Raw genomic sequence first — 22603 nt, 5'->3', positions numbered from 1 at the left:
GTTTTAATGTCTGTATGTCAGGCAAAGTCAGCAGTGCAAAGGTAACCCCATAACTGCCAAGGGTAAAGCATATATCAAAGGTCAAAGGTCAAATTTGTGTGAAAAATTGAATGAATAGTTTCCTGTTTGAAATATAACAGCTATTTCTAATCATTATTTGTAATTGCTCGTGATTTATTTTAATATATATATGTCCCACAATATCAGTAATAAAGATATCGTCTGAAATCAGACAATTTCAAATGTGATATTAAGGGTCAAAGGTCATTTTCAAGTAAAAGAATGAAACAAAATAGCTCTTTAACTTTTCTTCTTGTTAATGATATTTTGTCGATATTAATCAACAATATCAGTTCATTTTAATGTATAAAAAGTAGGCAATGTCTGGTATGCACATATTATTTCAAAACATTCAAGGTCAACCATAATTTCAAAGGTCAAAGGTAAAAAAAGTGAATAAAATGTTGTAATAATATCACCTGTTTGTAATATTTTTTATTGTTTAAAAGTATTTGTTTTGTTATTTAGTAACTGATCGTTGTTCATTTTACTGTATATATGTTAGACGATGTCATGGAAGAGAAAATAAGTCAAGGTCGAACCTGGTATTAAAGGTCAGGGTTCATTTTTATGTAAAAGATCAAATTGTAGATACTTACTCATTACTTTGTTCAAAAATAAAGGCGCTTGTTAGAATTTTCTGTTAGCAATTGTTTTCAATGTATACATGTCAAGCAAGGTCAGGAATGTAGGTCTTATCCAAATAAGGCAAAGCCAAACCTATTATCAAAGGTCAAAGGTCAAAGGTCAAATTTGCGTGAAAATTAGCCAAAAAACAGTATTTTTGCAATGAGTTTTCATTATATTTTTAGGGTATTTCAAAACTATTAACTAATTATTATTCATTTTAAAGTGCATATAACAGATGATATCATTCTTGAAATAATATTGAAAAATTTGTCAAGGTCATAGCAGAGTACGCATCAACCTCATTGGTACCTGCTTCCAAAACCAGTAAAGATAAACTGGACAAGGTTAAATTTCAGGTCTGAGGATAATCCCGGGGCAATGAAAACAATTCCAATAAAATAAATGGAAAAGACAGCCAACCCTGAGCCATAAGAGACAAGACGAGAGTACAAAGCTTTTGTGCACGCAGAGAAGGCAAAGAGACAACTATCCCACCTACTCCACTCAAAACTCGAGAGCAGAAGCAAGAACAGACTGAGAAGACAGAGTCTTAACCACATCATCAAATAACTGCAAAAAGGCAGAGCCGCTCGAGCCCAATGAATGGATTACCAGACAATGTGCTCCCAAGATCAGATCGGAGGTGCCAGGAGTAGAAGAAAAGGGAAAGCAACATCATGCTTACCAACAATCTCTTACGCTAGAAATGATCAATAACCGCTATACAACACACTCTTGGATCCAAGCATACACCGATGGACCAGCGGAAAAGGCAGTTCAGAAAGCTGGGAGTGGTGCCTACATCAAATTTTCAGACAGCTCCTCCTTCATACTCTCTCATCCAGTCGGCAAGAGATGCTCCAACAACAGATCCGGATGCAAGCCCTCACATCGGCGACACTCGAAGTGTATGAGCGAGGAGAAAAGGGACAATATATTCCTAACAGACCCCAAGTCAGCTCTTCAGGCTCTCTCAGCAGGTCCATCAGACAACTTAATCAGACAGCTGTTGAAAAACATCATTTTCCTGCCTGAGAGCAACAATGTAGCATTTAGATGGATTCCTGCACATGTTGGCATAGCTAGAAATGAAGCTGCGAACAAACTTACAAAGACAGCAACCAGGCAAATACAGCCCCAACCTCCAACTTCATACAGAAAAGCTCAGACTCTGTATAAGAACAGCTCTGCGTCAGACTGGAAGAACATAAATGGAGGTTACCTGCCAAATCAGGACTGTCTACACAAGCTTAACAGCCAATTTACTGTCTTCCGTCTGCGCACTGAAGACCGTGGCCTGAGAAAACATATGAAGAAGCTGGGAGTTGCAGAGAAAGCTAAATGTCAGTGCGGCTCAGAGGAACAAACACCGTTTCACATTCTGCAGAGCTGTTCCTATCTGGAAAAAAACACGCCAGAAAGTTTGGCCAACAGACATCCCATTTGAGACCAAGCCGTGGAGAGATGCCAGCGACCTGCAGAATACGGTGCAGTTCATTGCCGCATCTTATCATAAGATATAAAACGGCCATAAGAAGATGGAAGGCAGTAAGGAAGTAAGTAAGTAAAGCCTAACATTAAAATGAATTAACATCAAGTTATAACAAGTTATGTTTAAACAAAGAAATAAAATAACAGTGCTATCTTTTGTATCTATTATCCGGAAATGCATTTTAAACTTTAACATAAGGGCTGATCTAGACTCATGCCTTATGATATCTTCATTGTTGACATTGACCCATATATATATACATGTATGAAACTTCAAGGAATAACCATAAGATATTAATAATTACAAAATACCTTTAAACAATGAAAATTATTGCAAAAATGCCTTTTTTTGCGATCTTTCACGCAAATTTCACCTTTTACCTTTGATATAAGCTTTACCAATCACTGTTTTTGAAATTAGATCTGCATTGCTGACATTGATTTACAAATAAACATAAGACAAAATTATTTTCAATGAACAAAATGACAAGATAATTTGTAACGAAGAAGAAATTAAAAATACTGTATTTTGAATTTTTTTTACATGAAAATGACCTTTGACCTTTAATGTCAGGTTTGACCTTGACTTATTTTTCATTATTATTTCAGCAGTAATATTGTCAGTTGTATATAGTTTAAAATGAATACTGATCAGTTTACTAGTAGTGACAAAAATAACCTACACAATAAAGAACAATCATTGCAAAGTTCTAGTTACGTTGCGAATTCTTACACAAATTTGACCTTTGACCTTTGATAATAGGTTTGCCTTTGACTGATAAGAATAAGACCTACATTGCTGACCTTGCTTTACATGTATACATTAAAGTAAATTGCTAACAGTGAATTATAACAACAAGCTATTTTTGAACAAAGTAATGAGTAAGTATGGTAAATTTATAATAAAAATAAACTCATACAAAAGTGACCCCTGACCTCCAATACCAGGTTTGACCTTGACTTATTTTCTCTTCCATAATATCATCTGACATATATACAGTAAAATTTACAACGATCAGTTACTAAAATGACAAAACAAATACTTTTAAACAATAAAAATTATTACAAACAGGTGATATTATTGCAACATTTTACACACTTTTTAGACCTTTGACCTTTGATATTATGGTTGACCTTGAATGTTCTGAAATTATATGTGCATACTAGACATCGCCTAACATTTAAACATTAAAATGAACTGATATCGTTGACTAATATCGACGAAATATTATCAACAAGAAGAAAAGTTAAAGAGCCATTTTTTCATTCTTTTACATGAAAATGACATTTGACCCTTAATATCACATTTGAACTTGTCTGATTTCAGACGATATCTTTATTACTGACATTGTGAGCCATATATACATTAATATAAACCACGAGCAATTACTAATAATGATAAGAAATAGCATTTATATTTCAAACAGGAAGCTATTCATGCAATTTTTCACACAAATTTGACTTTTGACCTTTGATATAAGCTTTACCCCTGGCAGTTTTGGGGTTACATCTGTACTGCTGACTTTGCCTGGCATACAGACATTAAAACAAATTAACTTCAGTGACTAATAATGTGAATACATATTGAACAGATTAAAAAAGTAAATATAACATTTTTCACATTTTTGCATGAAAATGAACTTTGACCTTCAATTATCAGGGTTGACTTTGACGTTTTGCAATAAGGTTTGCATTTCTGACTTTGGCTGATATACACACATTACATAAATAAAACTGAGTGACTTATGGTAACAAACTAATTTTTAAGAATAAAAATAAATTTCAAATATGCCAATTTTTGTGATTTGTAAATAAATTTGAACTTTGACCTTAAATATCAAGTTTGCCCTTCATTCATTTTTGATGATTTTTTTTTTGCTGACATTGGTTGACATATATACATATACTGACAATAAGATAGTTACTGTAATTAAACAGTGGAAAAGCTGCTAGTCGTAAACTTTACCCTACCCCCTATATTTTTACAAGTGAGTTTTACCTCCCCTGTCACAAACATAAGTGAACAAAATATAGATAGGCACGGCTTTGACACTTAAGAAATGGGTTTTCATGGAGGATATGAAATATTGTTTCCAAAAATGTATAAACTTCTTTTGGCCTCAATTGTTGCAATAAAAGTCCGTGAGCTCTCGGACCACTACCTTCATTCAGGCGTGTCAATCGATGGCGTTACAGAACATTATAACTCCATATTCTGTCACGTTAATTTAAATTTCCAAAACGATTTTCACCATACGATTTGTAAAATGATCAGTTGCATTGCTGTAATAACTGTTTTCTTGATATTTGAATAGATGAAGGGTACTTTAGATCCGATGACATAATGACCACACTTGAGTTTTACAAGCATGATGAATTATGTCAATAATTTCAATAGGAAGATTATACCTTAGTTTATATGTCAAAATACACGGAGATGTTCCACAATTCACATTTTATCCGAGAAGCATGCCTCAAATCACCTGCTTTGTTTCTGAACACCACTTTGTGCCTGGCTACGCTCTTCGTAGCTTTTTTAATTTTTAAGTATCAGTTAAAATTTATATATTTTCACATTAATAGATGATATTTTACCTGTTTTGTGTATTTCATATGACAGAATGCAATACTAACAGGAATCTTTGAGTATAACTCCTTTTATTAAACTTTCATCAAGAAAAGTATAAAGACAAGATTTCCATTAAACTGTTTCATGTAATTAAGCAGGAACACTCCATTAGTATTAATAGTGCTTATAAGCTTCTGAATAACAAATGTGGAACACAGAATACTTAAAAAATAAGATGAAGTCTTTTGTTTACTCTGTCAAAAATTCTGGTCTCAAAGTTCTTAAAAGAAAATATTAATGCTTTCGTACAGAAAAAACATCAGGGTAAAAGAAAATGCACAGACCCAACAATAGATTTAAATGGTCGACCCCTATGAAATAACTATATACGTTCTGTTACACTTTCCATCTTTTGCCGCGAGCTTCGTTGTCTGCTGACAACTCATTCATTTAAGTATGAATATACTATTCAAGTGCGAACGACAATTCCCCGTTTCAGCCATGCAATATAAATTAAAAAAAAACAAAAAACATTTCTTAATTGCAAAAGTATCTCTTTAAACCGTACAATACTTCAATCAGTACAGATATACTACTGTCCAACTTGAACTTGCTAGAGAGACCATGTCAATTCAGAGACCCTATAAATCTAGAGGCCACTTTAATTTTAGTTCATTTTTGTGTTGCTCAAGAACGAATTATGTTGCATTATGAGACCAGTTCCCTCAGGTGGTCTCTTAATGCAAGTTTTTCTGTACCTAAATTCTAATTTCGTTTGTTTTTTGTGTATTACAATTATTTCGCGAGTCTTTAATCCTCGTTTAACCGATTAAAAATTCATCTTGTCAGTACTTCACAAAATCGCTTTCAATTACAACAAAACATACTTTCTTACAGGGCCTATGTATTTCTTCTCCCTAACCTGACGCAAGAAAAGACGACAGAAGGTCAATAATGACGAATTTGTATTTATTGTAAAAAGTTGGGCTCGTCCGGGATTTGAACCCGGGACCTCTCGCACCCTAAGCGAGAATCATACCCCTAGACCAACGAGCCGATATTACATTAGATGAGGAAATAATGCGAACAGGAACAAGAAATTTAATAAGACCGCAAATAAAAGTTTAAACAGATAACCATTTAGCCTTTACAGTATTTCATATAGCGGCTCGTTGGTCTAGGGGTATGATTCTCGCTTTGGGTGCGAGAGGTCCCGGGTTCAAATCCCGGACGAGCCCAGTCATTTTGAAAACACTAATGATTTGTATATGATTCAGTTCTTTTAAACTAATTTATTCAAGTGTTAACAAATGTAAAGAAATATCTGCTCACTTTGTGGCATCATTATTTAGAATACAACTATCTTATAAATGGTGATTCATACTTACACGTACGTGGGCTGTCGTGTGAGATCACTATCAAATGGGTTTTCTAGATGTGAGGACACGTCATGAAATGTGACCGGTTAAGGCCCATCTAGACGGTACTCCTTGCTGTATAAACCTGAGGTGTACATTTTTTTAAAGAGTACACCTTGTACATCTACACGGCAAATCATGGTTTATGCAACTCATTATCCTTCCAACATTCCTTCTGCACAATGTAAATGCTTAAAGAAGACTTTTGTTTTTGTTTTGTGTTTGTTTAGTAATAATTTGTGTTACTGTTAAGCAAATAGGAAGACAATGGATGAGGTCATGGATAGCCAGGAGGGATACATTTGGTGCATATACTGCACTGTTACATGAACTTGATGCTGAAGATCCGACATTATTTAAAAACTTTATACGCATGGACAGACCTTCATTTCTTGAACTGTTGGTATTAGTCACACCTCTTGTCAAAAGTGCTTTTTCTCTGCAGTCTTTCTTGGAATAATCAGGATTTCTTATATTCCATAATTCTTCTTCCCAATGATAATATTCAATTATTTTTTCTGTGTCTGCGATGCTCCAACTAGCCGACATTTTTGTATATAATCACAAATAAATTCATAAATTGTACACTTTCATACTCTCAGTACTTCTGGAATGTCATACAACAACACTTTAATTCGCTTTAATTCGATGAAATTGGTAAAATAAACAAAATCGGCACAGCCAAGGTTTACAAAAATAGAACATGCTCTATCCTAAAAACTTGCTGTATACTCCCAGACAGGTTTATAAAACAGTGTAGTAGACCCCATATACACGGTAAACTTTGATGTATAGTTTAAAGTTTATACAGCAAGGAGTACCGTCTAGATGGGCCTTTACATCTCCAGTGCAGATAATTTCACAGCGAAAATTCCATTTGTCAAACTTAATTTACATATTAGGAATAATGCCATTAACCTTGAATAAGTTTAGATATAATATGTCTAATGATAAAAAAGATCTTGACCTTCAATGTAGCAAAAGGCGGCGTCCTAATTATTTTGAAAGCAGTAAGGACAACCTTACAGAGTTCCTTGCACCACGGAATGTTTAAGTCGGACATTAAGTGCATCAATGGCATCGAACTATTGTATCGTCACGTGTATCTTAGGTACTTCTTATTAAATGATGAATCACATATGGATACAGACATTTTCTCAGCGGAATCAAAATACGATGATTTATTAAAAAGATGTTGAGGTATTGGACATAAGCCGTAAAAGCGTATCATAATTAAAGAAAATAGAATTACTAATGAAATATGGCATAATCTAGAAACACAGATGTCACAAAACTTCGACATATTCCTGAGGCATGATAATAGATCATATATTACTCCAGGGAATCGGAATCTTTCAGATAACGCGCTAACATTTAATTAAATACTCCGTCATTAAATTGCATCACTGTATATATGAAATGCTTCTGATGTACTATTTATTGCGAATCGTCTGGCCAGGCTGTTGGGAGAGACACGCAATAAAAAGACCAGTAGGCTTACTATTTGCGTCTGAAAAGATTTTTCCTAAAGAAAAAGACAACCTAGTTCTCAATTTGATTTTGCTTCTGGACGTCTTAAATCCCCATGGCAACGATAAAATTTCCAATTCTAAACATTTAAGCATTTGATAAGGAAACCATTTCGTTTCAAAGGCAATATAAATCCAAATGAAGGATTTAGTTTGTTTAAACGTGTACCTTGTATTAAAATATTTCTAAATGACAATTTCTCTAATGTTTCCAGCTAGAAAAAAAGCTATAAATCATTCCATTTAAAATCTAGAAAACTATAGTAAATCATCTACTTAATAAATAAAATTCAAACTCCAATGGTCCTTTTTCGAAAATTCTCAAAGCGTTTACTTAAGGTAGTTTTGCAGTTTTTGATAAATCAAAAGTGACAGTATAACGTCAGTTATTCAGAATACCAAGAATATTGCCCGGTTGCCGTTATACCGGTAGCATCAATGTTGCCGGGAATCCATTGTGTCACGTGTATTAAGTGTAAAACAGTCAGCCGTAGAGTTAATTTTGACAGCAGGTAGGTCTTGGTGTAAAGGGATTCAAAATGTGAACATGAAATAAATAGCGATGCAGAGACACCAATTCATACATAACGGCTTGTGAAAAAATAAACAGATTACACTTTTAATTAAAATCTGAATTGAACAATTTCTCTACACGAACATGTCATTAAAATCGTGATGTTCTATTATACAAAGAATAGCCATATTTCTCATGTTATGTTCATTCTAGGAACATGCTGAGAAAATAACTGAATTGCTTTCAATATACGACATAATCTATAGAAAAGAAATGTGACACATGATATAGTTCGACAAGTTTCTGCACCATGGAGATGAATATTAATTCTTGTAAACACAAACATCCACTAACTCAGATAGATATCGATTGGATTACATCCTTCAGTGTATTGACAGTTGTCAGCTATTTTTTTGGCCAAGAAAATGATTTTTGTTTTCAATTATTTAAGTTTTGACACATTTGTCGGTATAACACGTCAGTGATTTAAAAAAAAAGAGTACAAAACTTATACATGAATCTTGACTGCTATTTAAAACAAGTATCATAATGGCCCTAAGTCGCTCACCTAAAACTGATTGTTTCATTTCAAATATCATGGATGGCACACTGATCATGAATGGTAGCAGCTCTGTTAAGTCTTAAAGCTTTTTTCTGTTCTTATCTCTGGCAGGCGGAGCCGTTGAAATATTTTGTGAGAAAACTTTACAAAGATGCTACAGACCAAGTTTGGTGATGTTCCACTTAGAGGTCTATGAGAAGAAGCTGTTTAGTGTTTCTATTTCAGTCCGTTAGATAAGTCAAGTAGAACAATTTGAACAAACTTGAGAGATGACCTTACAAGAATGCTATAATTATCTTTGGTGATGATGCACCAAGTGGTTCGTAAGAGGAAGTCATTTAAAGGCGTAAATCTAACACCAGACGACGGATAAAGTCCCATCACAATAGCTCACACTCAACCTTTGGTTACAGGTAAGCTGAAACGTTTAGATATTGATCAGGTAAATGGAGAATGGAAGGCACAATAATAATTATTCTAGCACAAAATTGTGAAAGTTACTCCACCCGTGCTATACTAGCATTAACAGGAAAGTAAAGGTTTGTAAACAATGACGTTCTGTTAACGCACAATTTTGTATATATGCGGTGCATGGCGAAACGTAAAAGTATAAATTACGCATAATTAAAGAATGGAAATAAACGTTTATCGATACACATGTGATATTATTCTAATTTAGCTTAGAAAAGGCGTTAAAAGTGTTTATTTCATGTAAAACTATCTGCAGCCCTAACGGGCTCTATCAGCAACCAATCCATCGGGAGTCTGCAGCTGTTTTAACACTAAATATCAGGCTTTATCCATGACGATAGGGCTAAATAATATTAAGTAATTTAACATTGCTGACTCCAAATACACATTCCTTATTGTACAGGACAATCTATGTTTAATTTTCTCCGTTAAAAAGAAACACAGAAACGTCGCGTCAAATGCGTAATGATGTTGGTATTCATGCGGATTCTTGTATCGGTAAAAGACCATGATGCATGATCAAATACGGAAAATATGTTGGACGGTAACATCGGGGGCGCCAAAACGGCAGAAACGAGTCACCATATCCATCGCATATCAATTTAATTTTATTTCGTAGATCCGCGCAAAAACAAACAGCGCCAATGGCCATCTTTTGTGAGATCTAGACAGAACATTTTCGCGAGTGGAACAAACGAGGTGTGCTGTTATACAAAACTTGTTCACATCAATCATAATGCTAACAAATGCCTTATGTTATGTAAACCAATATTTATGATTTGTTTTGGGTTTAACGCCGTTTTTCAACAGTATTTCAGTCATGTAACGGCGGGCAGTTAACCTAACCAGTGTTCCTGGATTCTGTACCAATACAAACCTGTTCTCCGCAAGTAACTGCCAACTTTCCCACATGAATTATCAGAGGTGGAGGACGAATGATTTCGAACTCGCGACCCCGCGATCCTTAGACCAACGCTCTCCCTACTGAGCTATTTATGAAGCCATTTAAAATGTTAAATTCTAAGCTACCATATATTATGTTCTTGTTGTTTACATGATATTCACTGAGAACGTGTTGACTCTAATCAAGTGTTAAAATGAGTAGTTTATCCACAACCAAGACATCTTTCAGGACAGAGACCTTTCGAAGACAATCTTAAATCTAAGAAATCGAATCATTGTTGACAATTTCTATTCCCGTCTGAAATTGTTATCGTTTCTTGGAATCGTATTTTTGTTGGACAAGGGTGTCGGTTCATTAAACAGAGCTGCACGCAATCTGACAAGAGAACTATTGAAAGAAGTTTGATAATTTGACCTCATGGGAAAATGCAAAGAAAAGCAAAGAAAGACAATGAAGGGGAAATAAGAAAATGCACTATGTTGATTACTCGATTAAATTGCTCTCTATTAAATTTGCAAGTTTATCTGTCTCTTAATATAATATTAGCTAAATAAAATCTGCGTACCAGAAAGTTAGCTTTGTGACAAGGTTTGTTGGTGATCGGATTTCTCCGTATACCATGTAGTGATTTTATCTTGCTGACTTACCTTTACGTTAGTATTTTTCTGAATTTAGACATTACCTATGCAACTAAAACGTCCAGATTTGATGACCACTTACCTTATACACGAATCACTAATCCCGACATGGAATACCTTTGGTAAGCATATGACATCTCTCGACCTACAGAAATGCTTGGAATTGTTTAAGGTATGATAATCAGGTATTTCCCCATGTGAAATACGTAGATTATAATAGCAAACTTATCAACGTTAAGGAAAAAGTGATTAACTGTCTATTTTGCAATGCATGTAGTATTCTCATCTGCAGGGTGCAATAATTTGCAGGAAAAAATATGCTAAACATTTTAAACTCGGCACGACATTCCCAAGACGGGCAGCAAGATCATTATCATTTAAGAATAAAGATTGCTGCACTCATTTCTAATATGGGTCTTATAAACAGCTGAAAATCGTATATGCCACGTATACTGAATGAAAGATCATTCCAAATTTAATGCTGATGTTAAGAAGGACTTCGGTTATTCTTGCCACTAATGCGTAATCAACAATGATTGTAAGCTAAGGCTGAATCAACACTTGGAGAGAAAATTGTTTTACGTGCGGCGGTAATAATTGTGTTTAGTTTATACTTATTTATTTTGACTCAATGTGTTCCTTTGTTTGTTCGTTTTGTTCTCTTGTGTTGACTTTGTGTGTGCGCACGTATATGTGTATGTGTGTGTGTTTTTGTGGTGTGCACGTCTGCGTGCTGTAGGTTTCGTTTTGGGAAGGCTGCGATTTTGGTACGTGGCATTCCCTGTTTGATATTTGTCTTTGTTCAAATGTGATCAAACACGACATTTAAACTTCTTTTGATATTAAAACAGATCTCGCAACAAGAAAAGCTAGTGATTAAATAAAATTGCTCCTATAACGTAACAAAATGAAAGCAATAAGTCTGTACAGTTGAGCGATTTAGGAACAAATCGTTTTTCCACATTCAGTTCAATATTTCCAATTTGGTATAAGTTTTTGAAATAGAAACTGTTCATAAACCTTGTAAATACAGAAAAAGGAGTAATTAATTAATTCAGGAGAAACCTTTTGTGTCAATAAACTTTGCCAAGAATTACTATCAATAGAATTTAAGCGAATCAAAGTTTGTAAATATTTATCATATTTGCAACTCTGTTTTGATACAAGTCAACAGACTTCCTGGTAAGTTTCGTTGTTAGAAAGAAATGAATGCGTGGATTATTGATTTCAAGAATATTTGCAATGCTCGTAACAGACTTGATTAATAACCTTGTCTAGATTTTAATGTAATAATCTTGTCAATATACATTCCGCTTTGCCAACAAATTGCGTAGAACATTGTCTGTTGCACTTTAAATCTGTAGATAAGATTTAATTTAATTGACGTTACATTATAAGTAGTTGTTCCTTTAAAGTTGCTCATTAGAAACAAAACATTTGTAATTATATGGATCCGTCACTCTGAAGAATTTTAGTCTGTGTCAGTTTTATATTCGCAAACCGCGTACTTCTACACGCGTAAATCATATCAAAGATACGCGATGAAAGCGTACTGACAGTCAAATTACTTACTAGAGCTTTTTAGTGTCGAAGAACTGAAAACAAACTAGTTCATCGACCATAAAGCAAAATCGGTCTTAAGTGCCGTGTGGCGATCGTAAGAAAGTATCCTAGTGTGTTCTGGGATCATGTGGGAAAAGTATTTCGCGTAGACGAGGCAAATTAATGTGATGGGTATTGCACATTTCGTGAATGTAGTTACAAATATATACAGAAGCTATTATATGCGGTATTATTTCGGCAATTGGACGGAGTGGAGACGGAAAGAAGAGACAAATTTAATAGTGTTTTGTTAACATTCAAGCAACTCTATATTCTGGGCACGTAAAAGTTTTTATTTATCCGTGACGTGCATTATTTCACCAAGGGCTTCCTCCATTGAATTCTTCATATGAGGAAGCCATCCAGCTGGCTTACGGAAGATCGGTGGTTTAACCGTGGTGCCCGCCGGTGGTGAAATAATGCACGGAGGGGCATCTGAGGTCTTCCTCTACCATCAAAAGCTGGAAAGTCGCCATACGACCCATGGTGGTGGTAAAAGTGAGGTTAGGTGCACCATAAACCGGTTTAAGCTCCCCAGTGGTGGTTTTGCCACTTACCGTTCCAAGGCGATGCCTCACTGTGTTCCTATATTTGTTTGTCTTGTCCTTGTGTGTTTGCTTTCTTTGTGTGTGTGCAGGTATGTTGATCATGTGCGCGTCCGCGTGCTGGGTTTGAGTTTGGGGAGGCTGCGTTTTTAGAACGTGGCTTTTCCTGTTGAATATTCTTCCTTGTTTCTATAATTGCATCGGTGCAACCGTTACATACACACAAAAAACATAAATCGCTGACGGAACAGTAAGAACTGAACACACCCATGCTTTTTGAATTTTTTTCTTACACAATACAAGTTTTCCATATATGGGATCACTTATTTTTGCTTCAATTATGTGAAAAATCAAATTAAAATATGGATTAGATTTAGTTAGAAAAACTGACAAAAAAAATATTTTACTCTAAAAATGAGAAGTTTAATGTTAGGACATTTGTTAAATGTACAGTGAACAGAAGTAAATGTCAGTGTCTACTTTATATATTATCTCCCTAATGTGTCTAGTATATAACAGTTGTTTCAGTAATTTGTTTCTGACGACGTCTGTTATACAAGTAAACGCATCTCAAATGTTCCTATTTGTCAAGAGCTTGGAAATCGCAACACTATATTCACAGGGTATTTACAGCATTGGTAACTTATCAGAGAATACAGACAAAAAAGTTCGAATTAAAGAAAAAAGCATTGTGATTTTACTGAATCATAGTGTTTATGTACGTACATGAGTTCGCAACCTCGTTATTGAAAAATATTCTATTATATGTTGTCCTTGTGAAGAAACAATCATTAAACGCATAAGTATTTACCACCAAATCTTTTTCAAAATTAATTAAGATACTTAGAATGTTTAATGAGAATTAAGGAAATGCATTGCTTCGGAAAAGGCTGACCAAACAGTTACTTTCACATTTTGCATGTACGTTCCATGTTCTGCGAGAACATGTTATCTTTTAGAAATGTAGAACTTACTCATTACATGGGCCTCCGTGGCCGAGTGGTTAAAGTCTCTGGCTTCGAATCACTTGCCCCTAACCGATGTGGTTTCGAGCCTCACTCAGGGCGTTGAATTCTTCATGTGAGGAAGCCATCCAGCTGACTTACGGAATAAAAAGTCCGTGGTTTTACCCAGGTACCCGCCCGTGATGAAATAATGCACGGAGTTGCACCTATGGTCTCCCTCCACCATCAAAGCTAGAAAGTCGCCATATTGTGTCGGTGCGACGTTAAGCCCAACACAAACTAAACAAAAATACTCATTACAAGTTTAAAGAGCAACTAATAAGATACTCTTATTGCAGATAAACTGTTTTGAGTTGACCAGTTGTGAACTCTACCCTTGGTATTGTAGTCTTAACTGGCTTGTAGATATAACAGTGGAATAATCTGACCGACCCGCTGCGTGATCACTGTGACCTAGTTTGATCACCTATTATTGTAATATAGATCAACTATTGTGGCAGAGACGCTGAACGGATATGACGTACTTTATAACTATAGTTCAACTTGTGGCTGAGACGCTGTTCCTTCAGTTCAAAATGGCGGAGAAAGGTAAGAAAAATTTGGGTTGCAGATTTCTTTTCAATGTTTTATTTGATTTATTTCTTAATTGATGTTAAACGAAACCTGGAACACACCGACTGAGGAGGAGTGCGTCTGGAAGGTACCGTGACATGTTTGTCAAACGTAGAATGTGTTAGGGCGCCGTAGTATTTGTACGACTACTTCTTCACCCCGGCAATACGCTGTACTGTTGTGTTTTTTTTTTTGTGTATGTTTGTGTTTGTTTTGGGTTTAACGCCGTTTTTCAACAGTGTTTCAGTTATGTAACGGCGGACAGTTAACCTAACCAGTGTCCCTGCATTCTGTACCAGTACAAACTTGTACTCCGCAAGTATCTGCTAACTTCCCCTAAGGTATGAATCAGAGATGGAGGACGAATGAATTCTGACACAATGTCTTTTATCAAATCGTTGGAGAGAGTACTAGTATACGTCGCGCCCGGGGATCGAACTCACAACCCCGCGATCCGTAGATTTGCTATCTCCCTATTTTAGCTAATTCTTCCGCAGTATTAGCGTTTTCATCACGTGCAATGGTTTTATTGCATTATGGTCAACCCCATATTTTTGGTATTTCTTGATTGGCTAAAGACAGAACTTCAAGACAAGGGTACTCTCGTAAGAAGTGAAAGGCTAGAAATGCTGATTAAAACATGTTATAATTTATCATTTTACATAGAAAATAGTAGCTTCGGCTTTTAATGCCTTCTAACCTTTACTGAAGTAGCAACTAAAGTACGTTCGGTCACGCGCATATGCAGAAACTCTTGCTGTTTCTTACTATAGAATATACTCATGAGCTTGGAAGTACATCCAAACAAACAAGAAGCTTCTTTCTTTTATCTCCCACAAGATTATTATAGCATTTTTACCCTTAAAATGGCGGTCACATGACGACCCCAATATTTATAAAAGTTGTCGATGGAACAGTTCAATTACTGAGTGGGTAAAACAAATCAATGATCAAGGTTTTTAGTGTCACCCACCACAATATGTTGGGTCAGTTTGATAACCATGGGGACTCGACTAACGCCTCGCCCCCTACTTATCATGCTGACCCTACATATATCTGTGGAGCGTCATCAACAGACAACGTAGTTAATAAAGTTATTTGGTCACCGTAATGTTTTTTGCAGCTCTCGACTACTAACTACACTACTAGAAACCTTTTACCATCATTCGGCGAGTCATTAGCTGGCATTACAGAACATTACAACTTATATTCTGTCACTTTAATTTTAACAGGTTTGACAATACGAGTTTTTAAATGAGCATTTGCAATGCTGTAATGACTTTCGATTTGATATTTAAACAGATGCAGGGTACTTGAGTCTCGAAAACATTTGAGAGTATTACTTGTTGATGGAATTATTTTTTATGTTGAAAAACGTAAGCCAGCACCCAATGCAAAAGCATGATATTATGAGATACTGCTTTGTATATAAAGTTTACCTCTTGATAGCTTTCAGTTTAAATGCGGAAATTTGAAATCCCTGAATGAAAAAAAAATTCGAAATAGTCCCTTTTCAACAAATATATAAATATGTTTTAAACGAGACCTCTTTTTTGTGATTTACGTACTGCGCCTGTTGTTACCAGTACTGTAAGGGATTTACCCGTCGAGGATATCTTTATATACAATGGCTTTTGACTCTGAAACACGGTGTTATGTGAGTTTTAAATTGCTTTTATATTACATAAAATAGAGAAAAGTGGAAACTTCACAGGTAAGTATACGGTAAGTATAATCATTAGTTACACTTTAAACTAGCATTCATCTTATTTTTCTTGTTAAATCCTTTATTGTAAAGTAAATGAGCCTTATACCCCGGTCACAAGAACGCTACGAACTCCTAACGAGTAGGTTTTCAGTCAAATTTTGGCAAACTCGTACGGCGTCCGTACGGACATCATTGACTCGTGCGAGCGTGGTACGGAGTTTTTGAACTCGTAGAGGACTCGGAAACTCGGTGAATGATTTCAGACACAATTTCTGAAAAAAGTATCTCAAACAAAAGGTGAAAAAAGCAAAATGCTAGTAACAATATCTATGACGTTTAAAATACTTTTTATGAACAATAATTATCTTTTTATGAAAGCGGTACATACACTAATAATGCCACGCCAATTTAGAGAACCCGTAATTTTAGACGCCACTTTTTAGTTCTTTTTTGATTTGCTCAAGAACAAATTATGTTGTACTTAGAGACCAATTCCCTAGGATGGTTGCTTAATGCAAGTTCTTCTGTACCTAAATTCTAACTTTGTTTGCTTTTTGCACTTTACAATTATTCCGCAAATCTTTAATCCTCCTTTAACCGATTAAAAATTTCATTTTGTCAAGACTTCACAAAATCGCTTTCAATATTAACATACCATACTTTCTTACAGGGCCTGTAGATTTTCTCTCCCTAACCCGACTCAAGAAAAGACGACAGACGGTCAAAAATGACGAATTTGTATTTACTGTAAAAAAGTAGGGCTCGTCCGGGATTTGAACCCGGGACCTCTCGCACCCTAAGCGAGAATCATACCCCTAGACCAACGAGCCGTTATTACGTTAGATAAGGAAATAATGCGGACAGGAACAAGAAATTTAATAATACCACAAATAAAAGTTTAAACAGATAAGCATATAACCTTTATAGTTTTTCATATAGCGGCTCGTTGGTCTAGGGGTATGATTCTCGCTTTGGGTGCGAGAGGTCCCGGGTTCAAATCCCGGACGAGCCCAGTCATTTTGAAAACATGTATATGATTCAATTCTTTTAAACTAATTAATTCAAGTGTAAACAAATGTAAAAAAAAATATCTGCTTACTTTGTCGCGTCATATTATATGCATTTAACACAACAAACTGGAGCATAAAATAATGTAGGGAGTTGAACGCTTTAATCTGAAGCCACCAGAGTCATAAAGGATAGGGAAATGTCCGCACTTAAGAACACATGTACCACTATTTTGTAAATGGTGATACATACTTAGACGTATTTGGGCTGTCGTGTGAGATCACTATCAAATGAATTTTCTACATGTTAGGACACTCATGAAATGTGACCGGTTACAGCTCCAGTGCACATAATTTCACAACGAAAATTCCATTTGTCAAACTTTACACATTCGGAATAATGCCATTAACCTTGAATAAGATTAGATAAAATATGTCTAATGATAACAACGATCTTGACCTTCAGTATAGCAAAAGGCGGCGTTTTTGAAAGCAGTAAAGACAACCTTACAGAGTTCCTTGCACCACGGAATGTTTTAGTAGGACATTAAGTGCATCAGTGGCATCGAACTATTGTATCGTCACGTGTATTTTATGTACTTCTTATTGAATGATGAATCACATAGGGGTACAGGCATTTTCTCAGCGGAATCAAAATACGATGATTTATTACAAAGATGTTGAGATCTTGGACATAAGCCGTAAAAGCGTATCGTAATTAAAGAAAATAGAATTACTAATGAAATACGGCATAATCTAGAAAAACAGATGTCACATATGCAATACTTCGACATGTTCCTGAGGCATGATATTAGATCATATATTACTGCTGGGAATCGGAATCTTTCAGATAACGCGCTAACATTTAATTAAATACTCCGTCATTAAATTGCATCACTGTATATATGAAATGCTTCTGATGTACAAATTATTGCGAATCGTCAGGCCTGGCTGTTGGGAGCGACACTGAAAAGATTTTTTTTAAAGAAAAAGACAACGTAGTTCTCAATTTGATTTTGCTTCAGAGTCTATAATCCACATGGCAACGATAAAATTTCCAATTCTAAACATTTCAGCATTTGATAAGGAAACCATTTCATGTCAAAGGCAATATAAATCCAAATGAAAGATTTAGTTTGTTTAAACGTGTACCTTGTATTAAACTACATAAATTTCTAAATGACAATTTCTCTAATGTTTCCAGCTAAAAAAAAATTATTACTCATTCCATTTAAAACCTAGAAAACTATAATAAATCATCTACTTAATAAATAAAATTCAAACTCCAATGGTCCTTTTTCGAAAATTCTCAAAGCATTTACTTTGCATAGGTAGTTCTGCAGTTTTTGATAAATCAAAGTGACAGTATAACGTCAGTTATTCAGAAGACTAAGAATATTGTCCGGTTGCCGTTATACCGGTAGCATCAATGTTGCCGGGAATCTATTGTATCACGTGTATTAAGTGTAAAACAGTCAGCCGTAGAGTTAATTTTGACAACAGTTAGGTCTTGGTGTAAAGGATTCAAAATGTGAACATGAAATAAATAGCAATGCAGAGACACCAATTCATACATAACGGCTTGTGAAAAAATAAACAGAATACACTTTTAATTAAAATCTGAATTGAACAATTTCTCTACATGAACATGTCATCAAAATCGTGATGTTCCATTATACAAAGAATAGCCACATTTCTCATGTTATGCTCCTGTTAGGAACATGCTGAGAAAATAACTGAATTGCTTTCAATATACGACATAATCTATAGAAAACAAGGAAATTCATTGATGCAAGCATCAAAGACGCCGCCAAGTGTTGTGTCTGAAGTACATTTATTGCAATATGAGAAATCACCTAATCATTACTTTATTAGTTTGACTGGCTACAAGTTATCAACATTAGCACATAAAACAATATATGTTATAAACTGTTTAAAACATGAAGAATAAACATGATAGAAAAGTTTTACCATGCAATACAAATCCTCTACCTGCAATGACATTAACATTGCGAGTAAGTGGTCCCTTTACATACAAAATTAAAGTAATTATTTCACTAACTAAGGTCACCTCCTGTGAAAAGTTCTTATATGCAGGAGCGTGTGTATGAAGTTTCACAGAAATGCAGTTTGTTGGGAAATGAGGAAATGTTGAAATTATTTCAAAGTTGTGGTTCACAGAAACCAGTATTTTTATTATCTTGTAATGTAATGAGTATTTTCTATTTACTGATGAAGTTTTATGGACCTTAGTCACCTACTTTATAGATTTCAGAATGCAGATTATACACAGCAATTTACTGTTTCCGTTGCCAAAAACAACCAAAAATTTTGTCCAAGAAAAGAATGATATAACATAAAAACATAAATAATCTCTATATTGCCCCTATTCACAAGCATGAATCTTTCTAATATACTTTTGAATATCATAGAATTCATTTTTTTTCGGACGAACGATAAACTTGAAGTCCTCGTTGAACTGTAAGGTTACTAGGAGTATGTCAGAGTCTAGATTCAAATCTAATATTACAAGAAATTTAGCAAGCATAATAACCCACTGCCAAAGTGTCGAAAATATTTCAATGAATTTTTTTTGTCAGGAATGGACAAATACAAAAACTATCTATTAAATTAAAAACAAAAAAGAAAAAAAGAAGCAAGTAACAAGAAATAATAGAACCAGAGCAACTGACTAGTCATATAAAATCAATGAACATATAAATTCAACAAGGAATTCTATTTTAAAGTCACTGATGCTTTGATAAGTTATGGTCTCATGGCTTTTGATATTTCGATCTAACCACATTTAAAGAAGTATTAACTTGTCACTGACAAATTCAGCCAAATGCTCTTTAGCCTATTGCACACCTTAGTTGACAGTGTATATCTGTAAACAATGAGTAGATCTATATGACACATAAGCAAAAAAAAAAAAGAAAGAAAAAACAACAAAAAAAAAACAAACAAAAAAAACAAATAGAAATAGGAATTTGCAAAAGTGTGCGCATTCTGAAATTACATCACTGTACCTATCAACAAAGAAAATAAGACAAACGGTTGAAAATAAGTTAACAGTGGCACTTCCTTCGTTCATTTCAACATATCTATGCTTATTGATTCCTTTATTTACTTTGTAAATACGTTTTTTTTCCAAGGAATGTTTGTACAGGCAAATTGTAATTTTCCATAATTTTTTTTTTTAATATTCTCTTCGAAGTTTACTGCAAGATTATTGTTAAATACACGAACGCTCCCTTGTCCAGGCGATTCACGCGTTGCAGTATGGTATATCTGCGGTATGTTCTATTTATAGAAAATGAGATAGGTAAGTAGGTCATGCTAAGAATAGAAATAGAAAACTTGACTTACAGAGTAACCTCCCTTATCAATAAATCGGATCAACATTTTTGGCGAAATTGTAAATAAAAAAATATGTTCTGCTCTACAAATAAGGAGAGGAAAGACAGATAGCATTGTTTTAAATCACATAATAAGTTGCATTACATACATTTTTTATGTTTTCTTTTTGCCATTTTTTTGTTTATTCACTAAAATGTATTGTGCAATATCGTTGATCCTTTTACAAACTATTCACTGTGTTCAGTTTATCACTCCGAAACTATTCATTACCATCTTTACAGGGTCCGAAATATAGGTGTATCCCATATACTCGACACCGCCTTCAGGGCGGCGTCGAACAAATGTGACACATGATATAGTTCGACAAGTTTCTGCACCATGGAGATGAATATATAAACTTGTAAACACAAACATCCACTAACTCAGATAGATATCGATTAGATTACATCCTTCAGTGTATTGACAGTTGTCACCTAGTTTTGGCCAAGAAAATGATTTTTGTTTTCAATTATTTATCAGTTTTGACACATCTGTCGGTATAACACGTCAGTGATTAAAAAAAAAGGTATACATGAATCTTGACTGCTATTTAAAACAAGTATCATAATGGCCCTAAGTTGCTCACCTGAAACTGATTATTTCATTTCAGATATTATGGATGGCACACTGATCATGAATGTTCTTAGCTCGGACAGGCGGAGCAATTAAAATAGTTTGAGAGAAAACTACAAAGATGCTACAGACCAAGTTTGGTGATGTTCCACTAAGGGGTCTATGAGAAGCTGTCAAGCAGAACAAACTTGAGAGAGGACCTTACAAGGATGCTGTACTTATTTTTGGTGATGATGCACCAAGTGGTTCGTAAGGGGAAGTCATTTAAAGGCGTAAATCTAACGCCAGACGACGGACATGTCCCATCACAATAGCTCACACTCAACCTTTGGTTACAGGTAAGCTGAAACGTTTAGATATTGATCAGGTAAATGGAAAATGGAAAGCACAATAACAATTTTTCTAGCACAAAATCGCGACAGTTACTCCACCCGTACAGAGGTTCTATAACATTTTTATATCAAACGTGCTATACTAGCATTAACAGGAAAGTAAAGGTTTGTAAACAGGGAAGTTCTGTTAACGCACCATTTTGTATATGTGCGGAGCATGGCGAAACGTAAAAGTATAAATTACGCATAATTAAAAAATGGAAATGAACGTTTATCGATACACATGTGATATTAATCTAATTTAGCTTTTACCACGTTGTATGCTAGAAAAGGCGTTAAAAGTGTTTCTGTCCTGTTAAACTATCTGCAGACCTAACGGGCTCTATCAGCAACCAATCTGTCGGGAGTCTGCAGTTGGTTTAACACTCAATATCAGGCTTTAGCCATGACGATAGGGCTAAACTCCAAATACACATTCCGTATTGTACAGGACAATCTATGTTTAATTTTCTCCGTAAGAAAAGAAACACAGAAACGTCGCGTCAAATGCGTAATGATGTTGGTATTCATGCGGATACTTTTATCGGTAAAAGACCATGATGAATGATCAAGTACGGAAAATATGTTGGACGGTATCATCGGAGGCGCCATTACGACAGAAGCGAGTCACCATATCCATCGCATATCAATTTAATTTTATTTCGTAGATCCACGCAAAAACAAACAGCGCCAATGGCCATCTTTTCGCGAACTCTAGACAGAACATTTTCGCGAGTGGAACAAACGAGGTGTGCTGTTATACAAAACTTGTTCACTCCAATCATAATGCTAACAAATGCCTTATTTTATCGGTAACGTAACAAAATGAAAGCAATAAGTCTGTACAGTTGAGCGATTTGGAAACAAATCGTTTTTCCACGTTCAGTTCAATATTTCCAATTTGGTATAAGTTATTGAAAAGAAACTGTTCATAAACCTTGTAAAAACAAACAAAGGAATAATTAATTTATTCAGGAGAAACCTTTCGTGTCAATAAACTTTGCCAAAAATTACTATCAATAGAATTTAAGCGAA

The 22603-nt window shown here is 34.9% G+C and overlaps 4 non-coding genes across 4 annotated transcripts; 2 read left to right on the top strand and 2 right to left on the bottom strand.

Annotated features, from left to right (window-relative positions):
- Positions 1–5734: 5734 nt before the first annotated feature.
- On the bottom strand, positions 5735–5806 carry Trnap-agg (transfer RNA proline (anticodon AGG)). The gene has a single exon. It is a non-coding gene; the product is annotated as a tRNA-Pro (tRNA).
- A 110-nt stretch (positions 5807–5916) lies between these two features.
- Trnap-ugg (transfer RNA proline (anticodon UGG)) lies at positions 5917–5988 on the top strand. Its single transcript has one exon. It is a non-coding gene; the product is annotated as a tRNA-Pro (tRNA).
- Positions 5989–16976: 10988 nt separating this feature from the next.
- Trnap-agg (transfer RNA proline (anticodon AGG)) lies at positions 16977–17048 on the bottom strand. The gene has a single exon. It is a non-coding gene; the product is annotated as a tRNA-Pro (tRNA).
- A 110-nt stretch (positions 17049–17158) lies between these two features.
- Positions 17159–17230, top strand: Trnap-ugg (transfer RNA proline (anticodon UGG)). Its single transcript has one exon. It is a non-coding gene; the product is annotated as a tRNA-Pro (tRNA).
- The last annotated feature ends 5373 nt before the right edge of the window (positions 17231–22603 follow it).

The sequence above is a fragment of the Mercenaria mercenaria genome, chromosome 17 (assembly GCF_021730395.1).
Source record: "Mercenaria mercenaria strain notata chromosome 17, MADL_Memer_1, whole genome shotgun sequence".
NCBI classification, from domain to species: domain Eukaryota; kingdom Metazoa; phylum Mollusca; class Bivalvia; order Venerida; family Veneridae; genus Mercenaria; species Mercenaria mercenaria.
The sequence above is the reverse complement of the archived record's forward strand: the minus strand, read 5'-3'. Positions and strand labels throughout refer to the sequence as shown.